This window comes from Peromyscus leucopus, chromosome 15, assembly GCF_004664715.2.
Source record: "Peromyscus leucopus breed LL Stock chromosome 15, UCI_PerLeu_2.1, whole genome shotgun sequence".
Lineage (NCBI taxonomy): Eukaryota > Metazoa > Chordata > Mammalia > Rodentia > Cricetidae > Peromyscus > Peromyscus leucopus.
In genome coordinates this window covers 56,135,186-56,162,122 of record NC_051076.1, presented here as the reverse complement: position 1 = coordinate 56,162,122, position 26,937 = coordinate 56,135,186, and the positions used below count along the sequence as shown (strand labels likewise).

General features: G+C 52.5%; 1 protein-coding gene across 1 annotated transcript in view; it reads left to right on the top strand.

Annotated features, from left to right (window-relative positions):
* Positions 1-1,878: 1,878 nt before the first annotated feature.
* The window catches only part of Lrrn2 (leucine rich repeat neuronal 2), a 59,584-nt gene continuing 34,525 nt past the window's right edge, over positions 1,879-26,937 (top strand). The window contains exon 1 of the mRNA XM_028876561.2: positions 1,879-2,538. The gene's annotated coding sequence lies outside the window, so the exon portion shown is untranslated. The remainder of the gene's footprint in view (positions 2,539-26,937) is intronic.

Below are 26,937 nucleotides of genomic sequence, written 5' to 3'. Positions count from 1 at the left end.
TGGCGTGGGTAATAGGAGGTGGGGAGGGGCTGGGAGTGCCAGCTCAGACCCGGAGCTGGGAGGGCTTGGCAAAGTCTCCTCCTTTTGGACATCAGTCTGCATACATTGATGGCGGCCTTCAGGCTGGAAAAATGGCTCCATGGACTTGACAAGCATCTCCTAAGTTCAGACTCAAAAGGCTGGGGCCAAGTTTGGAACCCTTCTGCTCTGCCAAGGCTTCCTCACAAAGGTTGGGGCATTTATTCTCCTTCCTTTTTTTTTTTTTTTTGTTTTTTGTTTGTTTGTGTGTTTTGTTTTGTTTTGTTTTTTCGAAACAGGGTTTCTCTGTGTAGCTTTGCACCTTTCCTGTAACTCACTCTGTAGCCCAAGCTGTCCTCGGAGTCACAGAGATCCGCCTGCCTCTGCCTCCCGAGTGCTGGGATTAAAGGTGTGCCGCCACCACCGCCCGGCTTATTCTCCTTTCTTACTGCCCCCTTCGCTCCGTGTCTCCAGAGCTGCCACCTTCCCAGCCTCTGGCCGCCCGATATCACTGTGTCCTGGGCCACAGATGAACGAGTGAGCCCCGAGTTTCAAGCCCTTAACACAGGCTCCCACTCTGCATAACTGAAGTCCTGTTACTAGGGCTAGAGTGCTGCCAGGGTGAGGGCTCCAATTCCAGCCATTCCCAGCCTTCATTCTCCAGGCTGTGAAATGGGGACATAAGCCAGTTTGTGACCAGAGCTGTGTGGAAATGGTGCATCCTAGTTCCCTCTAAGTTGCCGCCGCCGCCCTCCGCCTCCAGACAGCCCATTCCATTTTGCTTGCCTCAACTTTCCTGCCTTGCTGGTCCCCATTTTCTCTGCCGGTTTAAATCCTATCCCTCCAGCTGGGCTCAGCTGGAAGCTCAGCTCCTCCATAAAACCTCCCATGAATAACCAGAGCCCATAATGGCATTTTCTTTCTGCGTTTCTATGGCACCTTCCATTGCCTTGAAATGCTAAAATTTGTTTCATGTACTTCCAGCCTGTCCCTCTCAGCTCCTGCAGGCCATTATACCTCACAGCAGGGGCGGCCGGGGGAGGCCCGGGCAGCGGTTCCGCGCGAACTTAGCATGCGCTTATTGGATGGATGAAGGGGCCAACTCCTCCATCTATACAGAACTTCAAGTCCACTTTGCAAGCCCGTAGCCTTGGCTGTCACTGCTGGTTGTGCCCTTCGAAAAGACAGGACCCAGAAGCTCCGCGTCTAGCCAGGAGCACTGAGCTGGAGCCCCCGTGTGAAGAATGGCAGCCTATGGAGGCCCTGACTTGCAGAAAAGTCTCCATACCTTGGGCTCCATCTTCTCTCTTATTGATTTTCCAGGCTCTGATTGGGCGTGGCCGGCTAGGAAGCTGAGCTCTGGAGTCCATCCTGAGTGGCCCACACCGAAGGCCTCTCAAAGACTTGGGCCTGAAGCCTTTACTGCTGCAGGGAACTTTGCTCTTCTAAGCCCCGATGTGTGGCAATGACCCACATTTTCTAAGCCACCAAGCAGTAGCCCTTTTCTGCATGCACGGGGTCTTGCTCCACTCCCTGGTTTCATGGCTTCATCATGGCCAGCCTTGCAGGTGGAGGACACTGCAGGCGAGTCCCTGTGTGGTCCTGTCAGTTCCTTCCTCGATCCCACCGAGACTAACCCCCTTTCCGAAGTGTCAGGAGGCTAGAGCGGCCGACTCTGGAGGCAGAGCTGGGAAGGCTACTCCTCCCTTCACAGAAGAGCCACCAGTGCCCATGGACAAACCCACCCACCGCTCCTGTCCTCACCCACCGAAAACCTGGGGGAGGGGAGCGCCATGCAACACTGTGACCACAGCCACAGCTTTGCCTATGAGCCACACCTGTCCTACAAACTGAATTTCCCATCTGTCCTTTCTGGCTTTCGCAAGAGGGTCGGAGGGAGCATCAGCAATGCTATCCACTTCTCTCCTCTGATCCCCAAGCACTATTCCCTTCTCCCTCTGGCCCGCAAGCCTTGGGTCTGGATGCAGAAGAACCGCTCAAAACTACAGCCTCGTGCCCCACCCAACTCCTTCCTCTGGGGGTGTGAGCACAGGAGGCAGAAGGGGCTTCTGGCCACTCAGGAGTTAAAATGGCAGCAGGACTGGAGGGGGTTGGCGTGGCAAGCAGACAGGGAGGAGGCGACCAGAGTGGGCTGGGGAGGTTGGGAGCGCGGCGGAGCAGCTAGTGAGGAGGACGAGCGAGCGCGAGCAGCCGGGAGGGAGGAGGCGCGGCGGGGGCGCCGGGCGCCGCGGGCCTGCTCCGTGCTCCGCAGACGCGCGGCGCTCCGGGAGCGCCCGGCCCTGGCCGCCAGCCTCCGGCCCCATGCGCGCAGGATCGGGGACCCTGCCATTCCCCTGACGTCCTCGCGGGCTCGGCATCGCGACCACTCCCAGGACAAGTGCAGGTTGGGGAAGGCGCCCCGCGAGCTCGCCGGGCCTGGGTGGCGGCGCGCCGCGGAGACGGCGGAGCAACGTCCCCACGCCGGGAGGCGAGCGACAGACATCGGACGGCTCCCGCGCGGTGAGTGTGCGGCTTCCCGGGCGGCCCGGGGTCGCGGTCGCCGAGGCCTCCTCTGGCGTGGCCGCGAGGGTCGCCGCGATCCGGTCCCCGCAGCTCGGACTCTGCTGGCCGGGTGGGGGAGGGGAGCGCGACCGCGACCGCCGCGGTCGCCAAGATGCCTGCAGGAGAGAGCTGGTGACTTGGGGAGAAGGCCGGGAGGGGCGAGGGAAGGAGAGCTGGAGGATGCAGAGGAGGTGGCCTCTGCGCCGGCTGGACCCGGGCGGCGGGGGAGGGGGCCGGGGCCTGAACCTACCAGGAGAAGCCCCAACCCCTCAAACTGTTGCTGGGTAGCGGGGAGCCCTGGCGATGTGGAGGAGCCGGAGAGGTGGCCCCCCGGGGTTAGGGAGGGCGTGACAGAGGCGGACTCACGGGATGGAAGCGCACCGGAGCCTAGGGGACTTTCCCTTCCTGGGAGCCCGGGTGGTGGCCGTGCGGCAGAGGCAGGATGGCCTTGCTTGGGTCTGTTCGAAGTGTCTGGCGCCGAGAGCCAGGCTCCTCCCGGGTGGGGGAACTGGGGTCCCACTGCAGTCCAGGATGGGACATTCGAGTGGGGGAGGGGCCGGGCCGCCTTAGCCCGGGCGCTGGGCCGTTCGAAGCAGCAGCTCCGAGGCCACCGCATCCCGGCAGGCTGGGCTGGCCAGCCACAGGTGGGCCGTCTGTCCTGCTGGCACGACAGGGCTGTGCGGGCGCAGGCTGCCCAGCCAGCCAAGAGCCGCCAGCGGCGGGGGTGAGGCAGCGGAGCCGAGCCGCTGAAGAGGTGGGGTGAACTGGACCCCCGGGGGTGGGCCCGAGTGGGGTGTTACAGTGCTCCCGGCTGCCCCTGCCCTTCCTCCCTCCTCCCCCCGCCACCCCCCGCCCCACCAAATGAACAGGAAGAAAAATGTCAGCTGGGCTTTGTGCTCTGTTCCTCAGGCTGCCGCAGCTCCCATCTGTTGAAGCCAACGCAGCTTCTAATTGGGCGACGGGCAGGGCTTGGAGGGGGTGGGCTGGGCACAGCGCGGGGTGCCGCTGGTTGCCAGAGATGGACTGGCAGGCCCCTCTGCTTGAAGACCCCAGGAGGGGGAGGGCAGTGGAGGGAGATGCCAGGTCAGGACAGCAGGAGTGGCCTCTTGCCAGCGTCTTTACCATGGCCGAGGGGACCAAAAGCAAAAAGACCTAGGCGTCTTTACTTATCCAGAAAGATGGCTGGCTCCATGCCCCCTGTTCTCGACATCTTTCTGGCCGGTGTTCCCTTTCTGAGGGAGAAGGCCAGCAACCTCCTGTCAGCGGCCCACTGAACAGTCCTCCAAAAGAGCACAGATGGGCAGGGTGAGTGCAGGACGCACAGCCCCCCCCTCCCCGGCCAATGGGTCTTCTACTTACCAGAAAAAGTCACATGTGGGTGACTTGACCCACTTTCCTGACCAGGAGATGTTGGGAAGAAGGGAAGAAAAGGAACACAGTTAGGGGTCTGTGCCTCTCAGGTCTTCTTGCTTCCCTGTGCTGCCTCAGATGTTTCCAGATGCCTGTCTAGGGGTGCTGGGGTCTGGGGTAGAACGTTATTTGCAAAGGGCGCCATGAAGACTCGCTGGCGTTTCAGGGATTTTGACACTCCCAGGGTCCAGGACCTAGAAGCCTCCCCAAACCCACATCTGACAGAGCCTACCCTGAGGAACTCGGCAGGCACTCGGAGATCTAAGCCTCAAGCTAGGCCTGCAGGTCACTTGCTCTCTGCCTGTGCCTCCCCTTTCCTCCCATCCCTCCTTCAATCCCCTCTCTTCCTCAAGCACCTCTCTGTCTCCCTCTGCCCTCACATTACACTGCTCATCTCTCACTCTTCTCCTCCTCTTCTCCCAGTTTACCTCCCTCCCTTCCTCCCAGGTCTCTGCCTCTCCCTTTGCCTTTCTGTAAAATGCAGCTTAAACCACAAGCTGGGCACACAATGGCTCCCTCACATCTTGATAGTGGGAGCGTACACACAGTGGCCCCTGATGAATCCCCTTTGCAGCGAGTCCCAGGCTGGCAGGTCTGGCACCTGAATTCCCTTGCCCTGGCATCCCCTAGGCCCTGCCATTCACTCACTTGCTCCTCCTACTCTCTGCTCCCATGTTTCTTTTCTTCGAAGGACAGGAGAAAACTCTTTGCTCTTTAAAAACTTATTCATCCAACAACTACTTATTGAACACCTACTATGTGCCTGCCACAATTTTAAGAGTGGAGGATACAAGTAATCGGCAAACCGCCATGTCGCCGGCAGAGCTGAACTGGTACCTGAACTTGAGAGTTGGTTAGCTCCACGCCCACCCGTGTCTTTCAAAGGTTTGGTGGAGGGCAAGGAGGAGTATAAATAATCCTAGCAAATTAACAACACACTCACGGAGTGGCCCTTGAGTATCCCAGGCCCGTTGCTTTCCATACGTGATGTGCCACTGAAGTCATTTCTAACCTGAGAGGATGGAGCCGTTTACACACCACCATCATCTGTCTTGGAGGCCAGGGCTGTGCAGAAGGCAGTGGTGTGTACCAGGAGGGACGCAGTGATAGTTTAGGAAGCTGTCGAGGACCGTTACAGAAACCGATGCATTTGGTCCTCCTAACGGGCTGTCATCATAGTCTGTGCTCTCTAGCTGGGGAGTCTGGGGGGGCCTGGAGAGCATGGAGCACTGCCCTCCGTTGTTTTTTTGTTTGTTTGTTTGTTTTTGTTTTTTTTTAAGCCACCACTGCAGTTCAGGTGGCTCTTCTGATGTTTATGACTTCTGCTAAATCCTACAGTTACCATGAAGCTCACATTTGCTCTAGCTTTTCAGGAGTGAGCCTCATCTCTCTACTTAGAGTGCAGACTATATTTGCTGAATGGTTGCATGAAAAAAAAAAAAAAAAAAAAACAACCTTCTCACATGATCCAGGAAAGCTTGCTATAGGAGCGAGGGCACTGCAGAGGACATGAGGAGGGCAGAGACTCCTTCAAACCCACAAGTGTGACGAGCTGTGGCCAGCAGCTGCTTTCCCTAGGCCTCTACCTCCATCAGGGGTTAAGGGTGAGGAGGACATTGCTATGTTCGTGTGAGGTCAGCGTTGGACCTCCAGCCATGGCCAGCCTAGTGAGTCAGGATTGCTCCTGTTCTCGGCCTCCTCAGGTGAGCCTTTCCCGTCACAAGGACAGAGACGGAGAACAGGGGTAAGTAGCTTGGGTGTGTGTGGACTGTGGGCCAGGGACAAGGTCAGCGGTCAAGGCTGGAAATGGGACAGGCAATGGGGGGCACAAACAGGAAGAAGACAAAGGCAGAGAATAGTTTCCAAACAAACCCCAGGGCATGGAAAAATAGCCACAGCACGAGAGATCCTGCTGCGGGAATGTGTGTGACTGGCCTCTAAGAGAGGCCAAACCAGAGAGGTTCTAGACATCTGTAGGCTATAATGCACAGGCTGAAATTATGTGGCGTTTGTCTCGTTCAGGCTCTACTTGTTCAGTCAACTTATCTTCCCTAAAGCACCTACTCTGTGAAGAAATAGAGATGAATCAGCTGTTGTCTCTGCCATGGTGGGGGGGGACTCATGTTAAGGTATAGAGTGGGTGGAGCCACCCACCCAAGTTCTACCCAGGCTGTACCACTTGTTGCTGGGCGAGACTCTGGGAAAGTCATATGACCTATCTGTGCCTCAGTTTCCTCATCTATAACTGATTTGATCGTGGGTACCTACTTCATAAGAGGAGGGGACACAGGCCCAGGAGCCTAGAACAGTGTCTGGAATATAGGAAGTGCCACATACGTGTTATTATTATCAAGAAGGCAGCGCTATGGTTCACGGCTGGGTACAGGAGGCTACTCACATCTGCAGACTAGAAAAGACTTGCTAAATTGGGGACAAGGCCTGTAAAGGGGCCAGCTAGCAGAGGTGGGGGGCGTTGGGACAGCCGTGCTGAGGGTGTCTGGGGCACAGGAATTGTATATGAAAAGGCACTGGGGTGTGTATGTGGTGTCCTTCATGAATATCACTAACACCACTCAGTGTCCCTCGTCAGCCTTTCTGTTCCTGGCGCTCGGAGCTGGACTTCCGGCGGGACTGGCTAGCTGCCCAGAACAGCCCCACACCCCTGGGTCTAAAAGAGTGGGCTGCCAGGCAGGGGGTCTGGTGCAGACCTGCTGGGCTTGTTTGTGTGACCTTGGCCTTCCACACAGTTCTAAGTCACCGGTGCCCACATTCTGCTGCAGCCAAGGCCTTGACCTCTGGCTTCTGGTGCTTCCTGGGGACCTGGGCGATGCCTTGGCCTTGGAAAGCTGTTAGAGGAGGGTGAGTTTAACCAGGGTCTGCTTTAGAATTCAGTTCGTCGCTGTGTGTTTCTCCCACCCACATCTTCCCTGCTGTTCAGCGTTTGATGGACTTGAAGCAAGTTCCAACATGAAGAGCAGGCACAGAGTTCCTGGGGCAAAAATGGTTTCTCGGCTTCCACCTCTCCACTTGTAATGACACACATTAGAGGACCCAGCATTTACCAAGCACTCGTGGGCCAGGACGGTGCGAAGTCGTGTTGTCCGACTAGACCCCCAACCCCCCTACCACCCGGGTGCTACTCTTACCCCTCATTTAAACAGGGAACCACTGGGGCTCAGACCTGCCCAAAGGAGACAAAATGAGGGAGGGGTTTAACCCTTGTCTGACTTCAGGGTTCCGGCACCCCCAGGATCCAGGGGTACCCTGGAGTCATGTTGCCCACTCTCCCAGCTAGCTTCTTCCCGCTGGAACAAGTTCCCCAAGCCTGCCCTGTCCACGCCAGTGATTCCTCTCCCTCTTTAGGGAACTCCAGAGTCTCACTGACCTCTTCTTCCTGCTCCAACAGGTCGTGATATCCAATACCATGAACCTGTTTTTGTTGTTTTCGGTTTTTTTTTTTGTTTGTTTGTTTGTTTGTTTTTGTTTTTTGGCTGTGCTAGGGATCAAACCTAGGATCTTTTACATGCGAAACAAGCACTCTACCAATGAGCCGGTCCTGACACTGTTTCTTTCTGCCTCGGCCAGAGCCTCCAGGGCCTTCAATGCCCATGACTCAGTGCCCATGGACACAGGAAAGGGCCCAACCAAAGCATGGCTCTCTGGGGGAGGGGAGAATGGAATACACCCAGAGACGGTGAAAGGAGACAGGCAGGCTATTTAGGACTGTCGGCGGGCTGCTGTTAACATGGCAGGTTCATGTGTCCTGGGAAGAGCCAGTGCAGCCGGTTCTGTTTACAAGCATCTCTTGAGGCAGCTCCTTCAGAGAAAACATGTGGTAGAAGAGGCGATGATTGTGAAGCAGGCAGCTTGGGTCCCCCAGGAGAAGTGGGTCTGTCTTATCCGATCCTTCCCGAAAGAAGGAAGCGGAGGGGATGACAACAGGAAAGAGTTGGGTCCGTAAAACACCACACCTGAGCACGCAGAGCTAGGGGAGAGCGCGTGTAGCCTGGGAAGGCAAAGGTCGGGGTGTCCTGAAGGTGCAGCAGCTATAAATATTGGAGAGAGGGGAAGGAAGGAGGTTGATACTTGGACCTGACCAAGGAGGTAGGCTGGACTCCGCCACCCAGGGGATCTGTGGAATGGCTCCACCCGCAGCCCATCTCGGCAAGGCCATACTCTGCCATTGTACGCAGGGTGGGTGGTACACCTCTTCATTAGCCAGTGTTTATGGAGCCTCCCTGCCTGCCCGGAGGTACAGGCAGCAGGGGAAAACAGAGCTCTGCCCTTAAGGAGCTTTTATTTTGCTGTCTGGGGATACAGCAAAGTAAACTTAGAAAGCAAATGGCATATTAGTGTTAAGTGCTCCTGAGAAAAACACAGCAAGGAAAAGAAATAGAAGATGAATTGATGGGAGGGCTGAGGGCTGGGGGCCGAGGTTTGTTCAGGGTGGCCACCGAGGTGAGATGAGCACTGAGCAGCAGGAAGGGCTGGTGCGCAGGCTGGGAGGCAGGATGGGGCCAGGGATGCTGGAGAGGTGCTAAGGAGGGGCCAGTGGGAGCGTAGTGGACGGTGAGAGAGGCGGAGGCCGAGGCTGGGGAAACAACCAGGAGGCCAGACTAGAGTTAGGGTTCTGGCTGAGGACTTGGCTTCTTCTGAGTGCGATGGAGACATTTCAGGATTTGGATTCTTGAAACCTGGAGTCTGGGGTCATCCATTCCAGCATCCTCTTGCCATTGCCACTATTTTGGTCAATCAGTGGGTGCCCGCTTGTTTGTGGAACTTGATCGGGGCAGGGGAGGGGAGGGGTGGGGTGGATGCGGGTTTGGGAAGAACATAAAGTGTAAGACCTGGTTTCTGATGGTAGGGAGAGAGATGCTCAGATGAGCTGGGGAGGCAGAACTCGTACTCTGAAATAATGAGGGAATAATACCAGACAGTATTTAAAACCAAGTGCTAAACTGTGTGATTTAGACTATAAATGTTATCAGAACTGTGCGCTCTGTGTGGGAGTACACAGGGAACGCTTCCTCGGGAGGTGCAGCAGATTGGGGCCTGGAGAACAAAGTGGGGTTCCACTCTGCAGAGGGGAGGGTCCAAGAATCTATATGTGGAGGGTTGAGAAGGGTGACCAAGCAAGAGGGGAGGGTCGGGGGTCACATTAGGGGTGGGAGGGAGTCATCAAGCTCTGCGTCACGGCAGGGAAGTAAGGGACCTGTGAGGGATGTCCCTGGAAAGCTCTGTGTCACGGCAGGGAAGTAAGGGACATGTGGGACATGTCCCTGGAACAGGGACTGCTCTGAGGCCTGTGCTTCTCCAGTCCCCTTTAACCCCTCCTGGGAAAAGGAGTGAAGTCTGTCCTCCAGGGTTTTTGCCTCTTTCCCAGGTCCAGCTGCTTTCTGTTCTGTTTGCAGAATCCCTCTGAACCTCCCACAAACACCCTTGACCCACCTGGGATCTGTGGCCCATTGCTCTGACAGGCCCCTGGGTTCTACTTTTCTATCTAATCAGCAGCCAGACTGTCCTCTTGAGCCCCCCCCCCAGGTCCTCCATCTGGCAGGTTACTCCCCAATAGTCCTGTTAACACTGCTTTCCCCAAGAGCTGGGGGTCTTTGCTGGAGCAGGAGGTGGCTCATCTCTGCAGCGGAAGGTGAGGGGGCCTGGTGGAGTAAGAGAATCCAATGAGGTACCCTCACCTCCTCGAAACATAAGCAAAATTGCACACACACACACACACACACACACACACACACACACACACACACACACCTTGGACCTCAGCCAAAGAGGAGAAGCCAGGGATCACATGGATAAAATTACCACTGTTCACTCAACAATCTGCTCTGGGCCCTCAAGAGCTAAGAAAGGAAGGTTCATTCTGTACTCCAAGTCCTGCTCCTTGAAGCTTCAGGGCTGAGTCTAAGGCTGTTGTTGTCCTATGGCTCCCAATCTTGAGCGAGTGGAGTCAGCTGGAGCTGGGTAAGAGCCCCAGTTTCTGGCTACTTACCCTTGGGCGTTTTAACTTAACCTCTCTGGGCCTCAGCGTGGCCTTGTGTTAAGTCTGGGTTAATAACATCTACTTCCCAAGGTTGTTAATAATAATAGCTAACACTTGTGCATGCTTACAAGGCGCCCAGGGCTTTACCGCATTTATCTCATTTAATCCACAGAGCGCTGGGAAGCAGACATTATTTTCTCCCATTTTGCAGCTGAGGAAACTAAAGCTGAGACGCTTTAAGTCACTTGCCCGAGGCCACACGCAGTCGGCAAGTGACAGGGCCAGAATGCAGCCCCACATCACTGGGACTCCAGAGCTGTGCTGCTCAGCTACCGCATTAAACGATCTCATCTGTGTAAAGTGCCTACCTACTACAAAGTAGGATCTCAATAAATGTTAGTTCCTCTCCCCCTCCTTTTCCCCAGGGCCGTTCCTCCAGAGAACAGTTCCCTACCCCCCTCCTGCAACACATTGCCTTTCCAGAGTCCCCTGGAACACGAGAAGCAGGAATGGGAACGAGCTGCTGGTTTATATCAAGAAACAGAGCTGAGAAAAGGGTGATCCATTTGAATAAAATCTGAAGACTCCAGGCCATGATTGCTTCCCACTATTCTCTGAGGAGTGTTACTCAGTCTCACTGGGTCTCAGCTCAGGCCCTTGGCAGACCGTGTATATGGAGATGAGGACAGAGGTCAGGTGGAAGGAGAAAGGACCATCATCTCATGCCAAGGGCAAGGAAGGGACTGTTTCACCTGCTGATGCCAGAAATGACCCCTAGGACTGGCAAGGTGCTCACAGGAAGGTTCCAAGACTGGGCTGTCTGAACTTGGGTGTGGTTTTTGAAGGTCAAGGTGTGTGGAAGAGAAGCTGGTATCTCAGCTTCACAACTGCTAAATCAATGTGCTTCCTGAACCTGACACACACATAGCTCCATCAGACCTTGTCTTTAAAACCCACCAAGGACAGACACAGCAGAGTATTCTGAATGTCAGGGTGCATGTGAGGTCTAGGCAAGGAGGTTCTTTAGAATGAGGTCCTCATCCGTTCCTCCTTGTGCCCACTTCTCGGATGGAGCTAGACTCATCTCTGTACGGTCCAAATAGCCTGTTAACATTTCCACTGGACATGCAGATTCCTGGGGTCCTGGGTCTCCTCAGAAGGATACCCCAAGAGATGAGAAGAGGAGCCCAGGTCTGAGTTACTTTACAGCTGAAAGCCACCTGGCCTTGCACTTTGCAGCACTTTCAGAATTTGATGTCTTCCTTTGTTTCAAAACAAAACTGCAGTATGTGGTGGGCAGAGTAAGAGCTCTTTTGTATCACACTAGTCCCCAGAACCTGTGAATAGAAAAGGAGCAGTAACTGGGGCGTGAGAACAGAGGAGGTGGGAGGGAGGGACTGGGAGGAGAGGAGGGAGGGGAGACTGTGGCCCGGGTGGAAAACAAATAAATAAATAAATAAATGTATTTAAAAAAGAAAAGGGACCGTAAAGTTGTAAATAGAATGAAGGGTGCCAACTGACCTTCAGATGTCCTGAATTCTCCTGGTGAGTCCAGAGTAACCACAAGGGTCCTGTGAAAAGGGGGCACAAGTCAGTGTTGGAGAGATGCCCCGTGAGAAAGACTTGACCAGAAATTGCTAGTCTTTGGCCAAGAATGAAGGCAGCTTCTGGAAGCAGGGAAAAGCATGACACATTGCCCCTGGGGCCTCCAGAAAGGAATGAACCTGTAGGTACCTTGGCTTTAACCCAGTGAGACCCATCCCGACCTAACTTCTATGCCTATAATAAAGAAATAAGTCCAAGGAAGACACTACATTCGTGTTTGTGACTGTAGCCACAGGAAAACAAGTATAAGGCCGATGTGGTGAGGTAGACCAGAACTCCACACAGCCTCCTGCTGACCTCCCGGTGACCATGGAGGAATCATTTCATAACCTGTGACCCGAAAGCTACTTTGAAACACGCTAGTTTTAAAGTACCACCTCCACATCCTCCAGACAGTGAAGCGAAGGCCCAGAGAGAAGGGACTTGGTTGGAGGTCATGCTGAGTTGGTGAACAGGTTGGGCCTCCACCGCAGGGCTTGCTTTTATCTTGTCGAATCCTGGCTGCGTCCATGAATTCTCTCTTCCAGTCACCAATGCATGTGTGTGTGTGTGTGTGTGTGTGTGTGTGTGTGTGTGTGTATTTATCTACAAAGGGTGCTGTGCTAGTACCTAGCAGAAGTAAAGTAAAAGACTCAGAACAGTACTGCTTGGGTTCTGCCCTGCCTTTACACCCTCGCTGGACCCTTAGTTTCCCCCCAAACATAGGTAACCAAGCCTAGGCTGCTTAGGGCTACAGTGTTCCCTGCCCTGGGGCTGGCTGCCAGCTGGGCATTATCCCAGCCACCTCCTCTGCTCCTGCCCCCACCCCAGCCTGTGCAGGCTTCATCTCCCTAGCAAGCTGCAGGTGAGCAACAACACACAGGCCTTGGGAACGGGAGGAAAGGAGGCAGAGCCTCAGGAGCACCTTATCGGCCTCTGCCAGGCAGGCAGCCTTCCCAGCTCTCCCCCTAATACACCTGAGCCGTTGGCCAGCCCCCAGGGCTGCCAGTTCCTGGTGTCGGTCTCCATGGCAACCCCACATTTGCCGTTCTGGTTTCTAATGACTTATTGGCATGTGTGGTAATTTGCAGAGCTTGGCAGGCAGAGCTTGGGAAGCTGGGAGGAGGGACTGGAGGCAGTGAGGGAGGGAGATCTGGTCGTGGGGAGGGGCTCAGAGTGTTGGATGGAAACTGAGGCACAAGCCTGCCCTTCCCCACCCTTTTCAGTCCCTGCAGAGTAATAGTCCAAGTCAGAGAGCTGCCTCAGGCCTAGGGTCTCCCCCTCTGAAGAGCATCAGCTGGCCCCACAGCCCCGCAAAGGAGACAGATGGACAGACAGATGTGGAACACAGCTGTTCACCTGTCAGGCAGCTTGAGCAGGTGTGGGGGAGCTTAGAGCTGTGTTCAGCTGTAGCAGGTCAGACCACACCTGTCCTCCAGCACTCTCTTCCTGCTCCCCTGCGCTCTGGAACAAGGGGTCCTATCTTGTCACCAGGTCTCATGGGGACAAGAGAGAAGACGGTGTCCACAGGCCCTAGGTCCTTGCTGATTCTAGGTCTCTGGAGCATTCAGAGAACTAAGGAACTTCATGAAATGTGAGATGATGTAGGGAGGGGAAAACAGGCCAACAGAAGGCTGACCCTTCTCCCCAGGACAAGGCCATGGGGACAGGCTGTGGGGACACTCACCGCCTTCTTCTCTCACACAGCTCAGTCTTCTTCAGTCCTGTCATTCTTGATGCCACTGTGTGGTGAAGCCATGGGAGAAGCCATGGGAACACACCTTTAAAAGTAGCTCCTAACCTAGGTTAGAATCCAATGGCCGCCGCTTACTTACCACCTCTATGACCTTAGACAGGCTCTTACATCTTCTTTAAGCCTCAGTTTGTTTATCTCTAAAACGGGATTGGCATACCCAGCTCACGGGATTGTGAAATAAAATCAGCTCACATTTGTAAAATGCTTGGTGATGGTTGGCCCTGATAACTATCAGAGAATGTTTTTAACAGACTTCTAATTATCTACCCAAATAAACAGGAGCAATGCAATCAATAACGAAGAATGGCCTTGGTGAGGTTTTCTTCTTTAAATATTTGAAATGCCGTCATTTATTCAGTAAATGTTTATTGAACATCTAGTACTGAGTACAAGCACCCAGCAGACACTAGGTTTCTCCTGGTGTGTTGTGGTTAGGGCGAGACTAGTTCACTTGTGCACGCTCTGAGCACACAGCACCTCTCGGGATTCTGGCACCCTGGAAGTGGTCCTTGTGTGGCTCTCTGAGAAGGGGCTGGTCCCCAGAGAAAGGCCCGCCTTGTGGAAGCTCTACAGGGTGCAAGGAGATAATGCCCAACTCTACAGGAAGGGTGAGTATCTTCAGAGCTAAATTGGGGAGGAGAAAGGCTTAGAGTCAGGGAACCGATGGGTGGTCACTCCTCGGCCTCCAAGAGCTTCTGAGGCACTCAGGGACCACTGAGGACCACCCCAGCCTCCAGCTAAAACAGGAACAGGAAGCACTAGCTCTCGCCTGCTCAACAGAGCGCATGCTCTTTTGGCTGGTGCAGGACGGGAGATAGGAGAAGAAGGGAGCGAGGACACTTGGCCTCCTCTGCCAGCAGATCGGCTTCTGCCTCAAGCAAGCGTCTTTATGAGCCCTCCTCCAGCCACCTCTGAGTGTCTACTGGAGACACTCTGGCGGACTGGCAGTGACCCTGGGGCCCAGGGACTGGCTAGCCAGTGGTGGTCTCACCACTCAGGTTCCCACGGTAGCTCCTCGTATCCAAGTGATAATGGCTTCGGGGTTCCCGGGATTACTACCTGAACGCACCTAACCTGGGCTGGCAGTCAGACCTCAGCTAGTTCCCCAGACCTATTTTTATTTATGAGACAGTTAAGCCGTGTGGAAGGAAAATTTTGACTTGCCTGAGGTCACGCCATGTGTTCAGTGCTGTGGGAACTGGACATAAAGCTCCTAACTCTGGCCTTGTGCTGCACCTGTTACCTGCTCTCCAGTTCCCTGCTTTTCCCAGTCTAGTTCCCAGGGAGGCCATTTCTCTAAATCTCACTGATGTCCTCTTTGTTAGCCACTTGCCTTATTAGGTAAAGCCTTCAGCATCTACCCATAGTTCCCCTCTTCCCATCTCCTCTACTCCTATAACCCTGCCCCACATCCTCCCCCTCCAAATAATCACCCTCCCCTTCATACTCACCCTCCTCTTTCCAAGCCTGTCTGTCACGGGTAAGATCAATGACTCTGTGGACAGCACATCCCACCTCAGGCCCAGCAGCCCTTTGGTGGCTCCTCCCCATCAGGCCGTGCTCTAGATTTAGCCTGCAAGTCACCCAGAGGATCACCTGGCTCTCTGATGACCACCTCTTGGTCCCCCAACTTGCTTAGCCAAGGACCCCCACAGCACCATTCCTGAACTTTGGGATCTTGGGTCCATTGGACCCTTTTCTTTCCTTCCTCTGATTCCAGATAGATTCAATGGTTCATCCTGCCAGTATCCTAAGCTGTCTTGACCCTCTTTTTTTTTTATTGCCCCAAAGTCCCAGTTCCGCATCAATTGCTCTAGCTTTTGGCTGAGATCAAAGCTCCCACATACACACACATGTACACACACACATACACACACACACATACACACACACACACACATACACACATACACACACAGAGAGAGGCAGATGGGCACATCTACAAGCTCCCCATCACCAGTCCAACTTGTTCTTCAAAAGTGCCTGGTACTCCTATCACATCCCCTGGTTCTCCCTCCTGACTCTCCGATGACTACTTCACACCCTCCTCCCCAAACCTCCGCCTCCATCAGTGATCTCAGCTGAGGACCTCACCTCCCACTTCATGGAGAAATAGCTGTCTTCAGGCAGAACGTCCCAGCTTGTCCCTAGCAAACCCTCAGGTGCACTGCCTCTCATCCTCTGCTCCTCCCTCTGTTCTAGCCCAGGCAGCAAGGAGCCACCCCAGATCAGTGCTCCTCGCGGGTTCGAGAGCCTACCGCTGGCCCTCCAGTCGTTTCTCCTGGCTTCAGAAAAACAAACCAACCACACAATCCTTCCTCAAGCCCAGTTGCTGCCCACACCATATCTTCATCCTCTCAAGCCAAGTGTCTTGAGAGACTTGGCTCCCCCAGTGCGCTCTACTTCACACCGCCCACACCTTCCTCAGCCCCACTCGGGTATGGCTTCCTCCTCCAGCCCTGAGAAACAGCTCTCCACTCTGCCCAAGGCAGGGAACAAGCTCCATCTGTGGAAGCATTTCCCCTCACTTTTGGAGGTTGCCTTTCTCTGGGCTTCTCTGACCTCCTGTATTCCTCCTGGCTTTTCTGGAGACTCCCAAGTCATTTTTGCTGACTCACCCTTCTCCTCTCCGTCTTTAAATGTTAGCCTTCCTTGCGGTCTGTCTCTGTTGGTGGTACTGTTTTCTGACTGGCGCTCCTGTCTCCAGGTCATGGCTTCACAGGAGTAACTTCCTTATCATCCACATGCAGATGACATCCAAATCTCTAATCTGTGTCTTTTCAGCTTAGCTCTATACCCTCACAGCCACCTGCTGAGATGATTAAGATGGATGTGCCAGGAAACTTGGAATTCGGCATATCTAAGCCAGAGTCCTGCTTTTCCTAACTCTCCATGCCCTTTCCACCCCTACCTGCCTCCACTGAGTGGCTTGACTTTGTGAATGGTACCGCCTCATGCTTGTTCTGCAAGCCATGCATTAGGACTCATTGGCCATTCTTCCTTTACTCCCAAAGTCCAGGGGGTGACCAGGTCCCATCTCTCTACACAGGAAGACCTCTCGAAAGCTCAAATAACCGCATACCTGTAACACTCCAGAGAGAGAAACAGGAGGAACATGGGCTTGAGGCCAGCCTAGGCTACCTAGTGAGATTCTGTCTCAAGTAAAACAAAAGGACAGAGGGAGCCAAAAAATGGATAAAAAGTATTAAGGAGTGAACTCATTAAGAAAAGAATTTTAATCACTAAAAGACTCTCATAGCAAAAAGCAGGAGGAGGGGCTGGAGAGGCGGTTCAGCAGTTAAGAGCACTGGCTGCTCTTGCAGAGAATTCAGGTTCAATTCCTTACACCCATATGGCCACTTATAACTGTCTGTAACTCTAGTCCAAGGGGACCAGATTTCCTCTTCCGACCTTCACAGGCAACAGACACACATGTGGTATACATACACAAATGCAAGAAAAACATAATACACATAAAAATCGTCAAGATGAATAAATCTTAAAAAAAAAATTAAGCTGAGGGGGTTAGGGATTTAGCTCAGTGGTAGAATGCTTACCTAACAAGCGCAAGGCCCTGGGTTCAGTCCTCAGCTCCAAAAAGAAAAAAAAAAAAAAAAAAAGAAAAGAGAAAAAAAAGAAAAAAATTTAAGCTGGAGGGAAGTCTGACTCTGAATGTAGCACTGGTAGACCAGATGGCCGCACCTTGTCAGTGGCCTCTGAGTGTCCTTCCTCTCCCCTCCTCCCTCCTTCCCACTAACTTCAGACCCAGCCCAGGTTCAAAGGAGAGCCAGAGTCTCTATCAGGCCCCTCCTCACTGGTAGGTCTTTGGGGAATCATACCCTTTCACATCTGACATTTGAAGTTCTCTTTGCAAACTCCAGAACCTTCATGAGCATTGTGATGCTCGATTGCCCGGTCCTCTGGGTCACCTGTAGGAGAGGTGGAGCATGTGTAATGTTGGCCTGTTGCACAGTGGAGGAAGCCACAGAGCAGGGGCCTGATGGCTCACCTGCAGTCACATGGCTGAGCAACCAGAGTTAAATTTGGACCTGGTGCTTGGGTCCTCACTCCAATGCTTCCCCTGCTGCTATACATCTGTACTTGGGGGGGGGGGAGCATGCACTGTTGCATACTCAAGATGATCACAGCAAGGGATGGAGGAGTCACACCAAAACCAGACCCTCGTGGGGTAGAAGAGAGAACTGGAGGTACAGCCTGCAGTTGAGGAGAGCCAGCCAGGCCTCTCACTTTTTGCAGAGATCCTCATGACCTTTTTACTCCATGCTAAGGACAGAATGTCCCACCCAGAAACAAAAGTGCCCAGAGAACCATAGTGAAGAAGGCAGACATGGAACCTGGTAGAAGGCTCCTCATGCCATCTCCTGAAGAAGAAGAGCCATGTCCTCCCTGGCTTGGCTTCTGCCAGCCTCTCCTCAGCCCCTCCCACCTTCCATATGCCCACATAGAGCAAAATGCCCTGGTCCCCAGCCACCTCTTGCTGCTCCACACCTCTGAACCTTGGGGAGCTCTGACCCTGGGGACCTTCACAGTCTCCTCCCCTGGATGTCTCTTCCTCACATCAGTACTCACTCTAGTGACACGTTTTCCAGGAAATTCCTCCCACTCTCTGCACACGCTCTGCATAGTCTATGAAATGCCCTTCTTCACTGGTCTGTCTCTTCTGTTGGGTTGGAAGCTCCTCAAAAACAGCCGGAGTTATTCACAGGGGTACTCCTGTGCTGGCATGCTGTGGTAGCAATAAAATAACATGTATTGAACACTTGCTATGGGCTAGATGCACCGAATTTTAAAACAGCTTTTTATTTTAAACCAAGTATAGATTCACTGGAGGTACAAAGAAATGTGCAGGAGAGTCTTAAGGACCCTTCATTCAGCCTTCCCTAGAGTTAACATCCTGCCTAACCACACTGCAATACTAAAAACCAGGAGACTAAACTGCAAGATGAGACACACCTTTAATCTCAGCACTTGAGAGACAGAGCTAGGCAGATCTCTGAGTTCAAGGCCAGCCTGGTCTACAAAGTGAGTTCTAGGACAGCCAGGGCTACATAGTGACATAGTGAGACCCTGTCTTGTAGGGCAGAGGGAAGGAAGGAAGGAAGGAAGGGAGGGAGGGAGGGAGGGAGGGAGGAAGGAAACCAGAAAACTAACTTGGTATGACCTATAGCCCTTACACATATTTCATGTTCATTTGTGTGTGTGTGTGTGTGTGTGTGTGTGTGTGTGTGTGACTTTGTGTAACTACGACCAAAATCAAGATACTGAACAGAAACTGGCATAGTGAACATGTCTGTGATTCCAACAGTTAGAAAGTTGAGTCAGGAGGACTGTGGGTTCAAAGCTAGCCTAGGCTACATAGAGGATTCCAGGCTAGCCTGGGTTACACAATCAGACACTATCTCAAGTTACTAAATAATATACTTAACTAGAGTCACAGGACTCTGCTCTGCTGCCCCTTTATGACAGTGTGCTCCCACCAATCTGTTCTCTCACTACAGTGATATGATGTCCAGATGTTCTGTTCTCTGTCACTACAGTTACAGAATGTCCAGATGTTCTGTTCTCTGTCACTGCAGTTATAGGTTGTCCAGATGTTCTGTTCTCTGTCACTACAGTTACATGATGTCCAGATGTTCTGTTCTCTGTCACTACAGTTATAGTGATGTCCAGATGTTCTTTGTTCTCTGTCACTACAGTTACAGGATGTCCAGATGTTCTGTTGTCTGTCACTACTGTTGTGGGAGTGTCCAGATGTTCCTATTCTGTCACTACAGTTATGGGATGTCCAGATGTTCTGTTCTCTGTCACTACAGTTACAGGATGTCCAGATGTTCCATAAGATGAATCATACAGGCTGTAATCTTTTACTGTTAGGGTTTTTTCCCTGCATTTAGCATAATCTCCTTCAGGTCCATCAAGTCGTGGTCCACATCAATCATCTGTCTCTCTCTGTTGCTAAGTAGTATTCCAAGATAGGAATGGGTACGCTACAGTTTGTTGAACCATTCAGCCATTGGGAGATTATTGTCTCACTCTGTTTTGCAAGTGAGGAAACTCACTTGTCTGGGGTTCTCTGACTAGCAAACAGCATTTAATAAATGTTAAATGAGAGGAAACTAAGATGTTTGTTGTCCTGAGCTCTACTTCATGAGCGTACTGTATGCTCTTACTCTAGCATCCAGAAGGTTGTTCTCAGCATAGTAGGTTCTCAGTAAATGCTTGCCAGTAAGATGCGCCTGTGTTTACATGGATGAGAACCATGTCCTGCTTGTTCTGAGTGCCACCATTTGCAGGACAAGACTTGATCTTCTCAGTGTCATGCCTGATGTCTGCCCTTCCTGCTTTACTTAGAATGTTAGGAAAGTGAAATTGAGGCAGTAAATATTGATTGCAGACAGGCCTGCCATTCTATTGCCTAAAATGCCCAAAGCTATTGGCTGTCTTGTCATTTCCATATTTACATGGTAGTTTGCATCTCATTTGCAGGTTGCTCAGTTAATCAACATGCTGAGCAACCTCTGCAGCCCCTGCTTCTCGCCACCATTGCTTTCCCAGGAAGTGCTGGGTCAAGCTGTCGGATCCTGGGTCAGGCTGGGCAGGAGCAGCCTAGAAAAACTATCCGTTGTGTCCTGAACATGCCCACCCTACACTGCAAAGCCTGCCTGGGCGTTTTTGCTCACAGGAGGTCATTGCCACTCAGCGGGGACCTCAGGAGGTTTAACTAAGGATTTGTGGTGCCCTTAGACCCTAACCTGAGATGTGGAGTTCCAGATGAGATTATGGAACCACGGGCTGGACCAGCCCTGCCCTGGCGCAACACCAGAAATATCTTGTTGGGCACCTCCTGCCACCCTCTCTGTAGAGGTAGGCGATGAGAACTGTGGTGGTTTGAAAGAAAATGCCCCCCAAAGGGAGTGGCATTATTGGGAGGTGTGACTTAGTTGGAGGTAGGCTTTGAGGTCTCGGATATGCTCAAACTTTGCTCAGTGTGATATTGCGTCCACTTCCTGTTGCCTTCTGATCAAGATGTAGCCAGCACCATGTCTGCCTGCACACTGCCATGCTCCCTACCATGACAATAATGGACTGAACCTCTGAACCATAAGTGAGCCACCACAATTAAATGTTTTCTTGTAAGAGTTACCATGGTTGTGGCATCTCTTCACAGCAATAGAAATCCTAAGACAAGAACCAGCCCATGCCCACAGGGACACACTGAGGATACAGTGGGTCCCCACTACAGAGAAGCATGTGGAAATATGCACATGGCCTTGAAGAGAACCTGTGGTTTTGGCCAACTGAGGCCTTACCAAGGGCCACAGGTACAACAAGGCTCTGCCTCAAAGAGGAACTCCCCCTTGAAGTGGGTCTGAGTGAGTTCCAGGAAAGGCGCAAAGCTACACAGAGAAACCCTGTCTCAGAAAAAAAAAATGAGAATTCATAGTAATTGTGGCTTCTTGGTGCCCATTTGGAACTGTGTCCTCAGCCCCTGGAACTTGCGAGCACTTGACCATCAAGAGCACTAAAGAGATGGTGTAACGATCTGAGCAGGGACTCCCAAAGGGCAGTGAGTTAGAGAATTCTCCAGAGTGGCGCTGTTGGGAGGGTTAGGTCACTAGGAGCATGTCCTCAAAAGGAATTGTAGGACCCATAGTCTCTTCCTCTTTTCCCATCCCGGCCATGAGGAGAATAGTTTGCTTTGCCACATGCGCCATACCATGACATGCTTCCTTACCAATGGCCCAAAGCAACAGGACCAATCAGTCATGACTGAAACCTCCCCCAGTGTGGGTTCAATAAACCTTTCCTCTTTGTAAGTTGATGTATCCCACGTATTTTTGTTACAGTAGTAGAAAGCTGACTAAAGCAGACAGAATGGTAATTGGGGACATAGAATGGACTGCTAAGAAGTGGGGCCACCAATTGCTGTTTAGCTGGGCAGTGGTGGTGCACACCTTTAATCCCAGCACTTGGGAGGCAGAGGCAGGTGGATCTCTATGAGTTTGAGGTCAGCCTGGTCTACAGAGCGAGTTCCAAGACAGCCAGGACTACACAGAGAAGCCTTGTCTTGGAAAAAAAAAAAAAAGTAGTAGTAGTAGTGGGGCCACCATAAGAGCAGAGGGGTAACATACCTGATTTAGGATTGGTTCTAAGAATGCAAGTAGAAGTTTGGTGCTTGAGAGAACTGAATGGGAAGGAAAAAACTGCAACAGATGGTCACTGGTCTAACTTTGGTGGTACAAGAGATCACAAGAGGTTGTGAGGAGAACCTGTAAAAGAGAAGGATGCAGATGGGCAGAGGTTGGGCCCAGAAAGAGAGTTCAAGGGAGGCATGGAACTAGGAGTCAGGAATCGGGGTTCTTAGCCTGCTGACTGATCCCAGGAGCTCCCAGAGGATGGAAGCTAAGGAGATGAGGATGGATAGGGAAGAGCCATGAGATCCAAAACCAACTCACAGAGGCTTAAGCAAGAGGGCCCTGTGTATAAGAGTGATAGACCAAGGGGACAATTTGATTGTTCATCTCAAGGCAGAGGAAGGAAAGCAAGTGATTGAGTTTCCTGGCGTGGGTAGGACTGAGGCTGGCTTTACGAGTCCTTTCCCTGTATGCCAGAGGTAAGGCAGGTGGAATGGGCAGGCTGGCAGAGGTGGCGGAGAGGACGGGGCAGAGAACATACCTGCCCCATCCACGGTGCAGACGGTGTGTAGCAGTGCGTGTTCCCTCAGGCTGTGCAGAGTGCAGGGGCAGCATCCAGAGGGGAGAACGGACCAGGCAGAGGTGCTAGATGAGCTAGAATCACACATCTGTGATAAGGTAGATCTGCTGGCTTCCATATTTTCTTCCGCAATGCTTTAGGAGGGGCCGCTTTCCAATGCTTTAATCGAGATGCGGCAGCAGGAACCTTACCCTCCTGCAGAGCCTGGCCTCTTCCAGTGGACAGCCCGTTCCCCCTGGCCTTGCTGTCCAGGGCTTTTCTCTGCCTTGAAAGCTTCCATCCTTTCTCCTTGGCCTGACTTATAGATGGCTCCAACGACTCGGAGTCCCTCTGCCCTCCGCTGCTTCCCTGAGCACTGTTTCATTTTTTTTCTCTCTCCTCCTAGATCTGGGAACAGCAGCTTAATAGCCTTCCCAAGGGTCAGGCTGGGAAGATGAATGTTAGCCTGTGGGGGCTGGGTCCTGCCTTTCCATAAGGGGGGTTGATAGAAGGCAGGGCGCAAAGAATGGACAACACAAGCAGACACACCGAACAGCTTGTAGGATACGGCAAGCAGAGCGTCCACCTGTGCCGAAGTGTGCTGTGTCGGCTGGAAAGCCCCCCCCCCCCCCCCGGTGCTGGCCTCATTAGCACTGAGTTGGAGAAGGCAGGGTGTATTTCCCAGTGTAAAAGCCAGGAGAAACCAGATTTGGCTCAAAATGTTTGCAGCGAAGGAGCAAGTGAGTAATAGCCACGTGCATGCCCAGGCAGCCTGCAGAGGCCGTGGTCGCTGCCCTCGTTTGTAGACATTGCACACTGAATGAGTGCAGCTCCTGCAGGGTACCCCAGAACCAGCTGCTTCTCAGTATGCCTCCCATGTTGTAGGCGGGCTCCCTGCCAGCCAGGTTAAGTCGTCGTGAGAGGTATCGTGGCTAGGGTCCAGATGACATCCTCCACCCTTGCCTGTGCCCCGGCTGACACGGCCCACATCAATGAGCTGAGGCCTGGGCACTGTCACGCCGTCTCCTCAGTTAGTGCTGGTTGGGGCCTCCGCTGTCCCTTTGGCATCTGCGTTTCGAATGCAGGACACAGAAGGGCACCAGGGGCAGGAAACACAAGACTGAAAGGAACGTCTCAAAGGCTGTGGAAGTAACGCTGTGAGAAAATGTGGATCCATGCTCACCTCTGGCTTGGGGTCCTGTGTGATCCTATGTAACCGTGAGGCTCACCAAAGCTCTTTGGGCCTCTACTTTTGGGCCCTCCATTGAGATCATCTCCTTAGCCCAGTCTCCTGAGTCATCCTGGGAACAGAAAGGCCCAGAAAAAGTCAGTTTCTGGTCATTGTAAAATAAGCTATTTCTTTAGAAGGGCCATCCATCCCCAGTGATAGAAGATTGCCGCAGACTTGGAAGTATTCAACTTCTATTTTAAGTTCCAGGTCCCAGCTACTGCCCAACTGTTCAGCCTGGGTTGGTCATTCTTTGACTCTAGATCAACTTTCCTCCAGAGAGTAGAACTCAGCACCACCTCACATCGAGTACTTGGGGAAATGAACTACAGGAAGGTGAGAGAAGTCTGTAGGTCCTTAAATGTCCCATCACAGACTGAGAAGGAAGGCAAGGACAGTTCTGATCCTGAGCCATATGGACTTGAGGCCAGTTCCCGCTGTGTGTGTCTGTGGCTTTGGACAGGTTGGTGAACCTGTCTTGGTGTTATCATCTGTAAACCAAGCCTAAGCTTTGCTCAGTGGTAATGGCCTTGTAAAGGGCCGACACGTATGTAAAGGAAATCTTTATGTATCCAATATATAAAGGAAATCTGCCGCGTGTCCTGTGGATGGCTCTGTTCCCTCTCCTCAAAGCCCTCTTAGATCTTCAAGTCAAGGGCATCTCAGAAGACACATCATTTGCACATGTTTTCAGACACCCAGTCTACCCTGGCATCTGTCTATTGAAATGCCACATTGTCGGTACCCTCCCCAGGGGCACATCTCCAGTCACACGTCTTTGGGATCTCGTTTCCTCTCCCTGCTGAACAGCAGGGACATGCTGAAGAATGACAGACTAATGGGATCCACTCTTCCGAGCCTGCCATCTTCGGCCGTTCCTCTGCTGGGGACCAGCTTTTCCAGTACCACACTCCCTGGGCATTTGGCCACTTGATGAGGTTGTCCAGCTCTGGGGAGGTGCCAGGCCCAGGAATGCTGGAGAAGGCTCCCAGCTTGGAGGAATCTTCTCCCCCTGTCTTCGCTTCCTGTCCTGATCGAAGTTGACTCAAGTGTGTCATCCACAGTTCTGACAGCCCTTCCTTTATGCCACAGCCTGGCCAACCTCTGCCCTTCCCTGTCAAGGGCATCTGGGAGCCCTTCGCCTCCTAGCCACCTGTGTGGCTCCTGGCAAAATAGCACTTGAACCATTAAGACCCTTTGTCTAGATAGCTGTCCAGGCTTCTCTGTGATCTTATCAACCCTGCATACTGCCTGTGTCAAAATATCCTTAAGGGTGGGGAGCATTAAAAATGCAGAGTCCCTGTACAGTGAATACATAACGAAAAAATTAATAATACATTTGCAGTTCAGACTGAGGGTTCAGAAACCTGTATTTCAAATAGGCTCCCATGAGATCAGTAAGTATAATAAAGTTTGGAAAACACTGGGGGAACCGCCCCCCACACACACACGTTTTATTGAGTAGAATTCATAAAGAACAAGCAGATGCTCAGTGTGCAGCTTGATTAACTTAAGTGTGAGATGCGCAATGTCCCCAGGTTGTCACCCCCAGATCAAAGCCTAGAACACAGAGAACCACTCCTGTTCCTTTACACCCTGTAACGGGGTGAGGGGGGCTGCCAATCGGAGCCCGGCAGCACGGATTCATCTTACCTGACTTTAACTTCGCCTGAGTGGAGTATGACTTCTTCCACTCAGCATTCTGTCAGTCCATAACGACATAAAGCTCCACGGGGCAAACCACCCCTCTCCCATCCTGTGTGTTCTGGCCTCTCCTGAGACACAGAGAGAAGCCAGGCCTAACCCTAAGTCCCTTCCATCTCAGTTTCCTCCCCCCCCCCCAGCTCTGTGGAGACTACATTCAAGTGTGGAGACCACATGGAGGGGTGTCACTCTTCAAACCTTAGCAGCTGGGGAGACCCTGGGCCTGCTCCCGCCAGGCCCTCTCCAGACAGCGACTGAAGTTGTTCCTCTGTCGGCCGTGGATTGCTAGAGAGTCCAGGCACACTCCAGATGAAATTGGCCAATTTCAGCTACAAATGAAGAGACAAATGAGATGGAAATTGCACCGAACAAGCCTCCTCCTCGTGTGTAGGTATCGGAGCTGACACACTGAGCTGTGGAACTAATTCCAGCCCGTCTCTACAGCTGGGTCAGAAGGGCTTTTCCTAACGGTGGGAGACACCATCTCCTCCCCAACCCAGCCAGGCAGAGGAGCAGCCGAAGAGGCTCCTGGGGGAAGGTAGAGGGTGTGTGTGTGTGTGTGTGTGTGTGTGTGTGTGTGTGTGTGTGTGTGAAGAAGAGAGGAGGAAACAGGTAGAAGACACTGGCCAGGTACTAGAGAAAGAGGGTGACATTCATCGCCTCCCCCTCAAAAAGAACCCCAAAATTTTAAATATCCACTACATGCCAGGCCCGAGCCCCATGCTGGTGTTCTGACTGTGAAAATGGACAAGATCTGCCTCTAAGAGTGCTTGGCCCAGGGGTGGAGAAGTAAGTGATGGTACTAGAGAGGGCAGGGAGAGATGGGACCCATTTATGGATGAGAGAAAGAAGGGCTGGGAGGAGCAGTGGGCAGGGCAGAGGCTGGAGAGGAGAAGCAGAGGCCCCTATCCTCCCTGGCACAGGGAAGATGTCCTGGGAAGAGGCCCCAGACGCCTTTGCAGGCAGCAGCATTAGCTCTTGGAAAAGTGTCAGTCCAGGACAAAGGAGACGTGGTGTCTTCTCCCCTATTATATAAGGAAGTTCAAAGAGCCACGGTTTCTCAGACTCTGGGTCTCTGCGGCGTCCATTTTCTTTGTTAAGAGAGTTGCAGAGAGGCAGGGAATGCAGATTTGTTTTCATACGGACCCGAGCTAAATACAATTTTAGTAATAATAATAATAGCAAACACTTATAAAGCACTTACCATGAGCCGGGCTGTTCTAAGCACTTCGCACATATTAACTCATTTGCATAGTAAGTATTCTAGGAGGAGAAAAAAAACAACCTATGATGCATTTCAAAACCAAACAGAAATGACTTTTGAACTACCCAACACCCACACACAGTCTCAGAGATCTGTACTAACCACCCTCCAACCAATGTGACCATGAAGCAGAAGTCCTGGGAAGTGGGTTTCAAAGGAGTTCCAGGTAGCCTTGAGGAATTCTAGACCTCACCAGGCCAATGGGCTCCTCATCTCCCTCCTTTACCTCTGAGTGACACACTTCAGGGCAAGCCCCAGGCAAGGCACTCAGGCTAAGAAACCCTGGAGACATTGTGAAGGATGTGACCAGTGGTTAAAAGGAGGGTGGCTTTCTCTCTGGGGACCGCTCTGCTCCAATCTGTGTGCACCACATCATTGCAGATGCTGCAAACATGTTTGCCACTGGGGAATTAGTTTCCATAGCGACGCAGGTACAGTAGACCCTTGACATTCTCAAGGGATACAGCCTAGCCCTTCATGAGTCTATGGATTAGAGAGGACCCCTCATTTCCCCCCTCCTAAAATGCAATAAAGTGTGGCTTGGAAATGTAATGAATGGCTACAAGGATACACCTAACTCCCAGCTGCCCAATGCCCTCCCAGTACCAATCTCAGCCTCTGCAGATCAGCAAGATAGACTGCATCATGTCAAATCACACCACTTCATCCTAAGCTGACATGCCAGTCTGCTGCAGCAGTAG